Below are 2,150 nucleotides of genomic sequence, written 5' to 3' on the forward strand. Positions count from 1 at the left end.
TGCTGTATTGCCAGGGTGATATCCAGGTATCCATGGGTGCTGTATAGACAGGCTGACATCCAGGTCCCCAGTACCCATGGTTGCTGTATTGCCAGGGTGATATCCAGGTACCCATGGGTGCTGTATAGACAGGCTGACATCCAGGTCCCCATATCTCCTGTATAGGCAGGCTGGCATCCAGGTCCCCAGTACCCATGGCTGATGTATTGCTAGGGTGATATCCAGGTACCCATGGGTGCTGTATAGACAGGCTGACATCCAGGTACACATGGCTGCTGTATTGCCAGGGTGATATCCAGGTACCCATGGGTGCTGTATAGACAGGCTGACATCCAGGTACCCTTGGCTGGTGTATGGACAGGCTGACATCCAGGTACCCATGGCTCCTGTATAGACAGGATGATATCCTGGTACTCATACCTGATGTATGGACAGGATGACATCCAGGTACCCATGCCTGCTGTATAGACAGGCTGACATCCAGGTCCCCAGTACCCATGGCTGCTGTATTGCCAGGGTGATATCCAGGTACTCATACCTGATGTATGGACAGGATGACATCCAGGTACCCATGCCTGCTGTATAGACAGGCTGACATCCAGGTCCCCAGTACCCATGGCTGCTGTATTGCCAGGGTGATATCCAGGTACCCATGGGTGCTGTATAGACGGCTGACATCCAGGTACCCATGGCTGGTGTATAGACAGGCTGACATCCAGGTCCCCAGTACCCATTGCTGTTGTATTGCCAGGGTGATATCCAGGTACCAATGGCTGGTGTATGGACAGGATGATATCAAGGTACTCATGGCTGGTGTATGGACAGGATGATATCAAGGTACTCATGGCTGGTGTATAGACAGGCTGACACCCAGGTCCCCAGTACCCATGGCTGCTGTATTGCAAGGGTGATATCCAGGTACCCATGGCTGCTGTATTGACAGGCTTACATCCAGGTACCCATGGCTGGTGTATGGACAGGCTGACATCCAGGTACCCATGGCTGCTGTATAGACAGGCTGACATCCAGGTACCCATGGCTGCTGTATGGACAGGATGATATCAAGGTACCCATGGCTCCTGTATAGACAGGCTGACATCCAGGTACCCATGGCTGCTGTATGGACAGGATGATATCCAGGTACTCATGCCTGCTGTATAGACAGGCTGACATCCAGGTCCCCAGTACCCATGGCTGCTGTATAGACAGGCTGACATCCAGGTACACATGGCTGGTGTATAAACAGGCTGACATCCAGGTACCCATGGCTGGTGTATAAACAGGCTGACAACCAGGTCCCCAGTACCCATGGCTGCTGTATAGACAGGCTGACATCCAGGTACCCATGGCTGGTGTATAAACAGGCTGACAACCAGGTCCCCAGTACCCATGGCTGCTGTATAGACAGGCTGACATCCAGGTACCCATGGCTGGTGTATAAACAGGCTGACATCCAGGTACCCATGGCTGGTGTATAAACAGGCTGACAACCAGGTCCCCAGTACCCATGGCTGCTGTATAGACAGGCTGACATCCAGGTACCCATGGCTGGTGTATAAACAGGCTGACATCCAGGTACCCATGGCTGCTGTATAGACAGGCTGACATCCAGGTACCCATGGCTGCTGTATGGGGGGGATGATATCCAGGTACCCATGGGTGCTGTATAGACAGGCTGACATCCAGGTCCTCAGTTCCCATGGCTGCTGTAGGGACAGGCTGACAACCAGGCCCCAAGTACTCATGGTTGCTATATAGACAGACTGACATCCAGGTCCCTAGTAAGGATGGCTGCTGTATGGACAGACTAACCAGGTCCCCATAGCTGGTGTACAGAGGGGTGACATCCAGGTCCCCATGGCTGCTGTATGGACAGGCTGACAACCAGGTCCCCAGTACCCATAGCTACTGTATGGACAGGGTGATAACAAGGTCCCAAGTATCCCCGGCTGCTCTATAAAAAGGGCGACAACCAGGTCCCTATACCTTCAATGTACATGTACTGACTATCTAGAGTATAAAACAGTCATTCATTCGAACAGAACATTCAGATACATCCAACACATATTAGGGCACATGTAGTAAAGGCTGTTTCAATTAAAAAATAGTAACTTCATGATTTAAAAAGAAACAAAACAAAGCGATTTATG

The sequence above is a fragment of the Haliotis rufescens genome, unplaced genomic scaffold (assembly GCF_023055435.1).
Source record: "Haliotis rufescens isolate VD_foot unplaced genomic scaffold, xgHalRufe1.0.p SCAF_7, whole genome shotgun sequence".
NCBI lineage: Eukaryota > Metazoa > Mollusca > Gastropoda > Lepetellida > Haliotidae > Haliotis > Haliotis rufescens.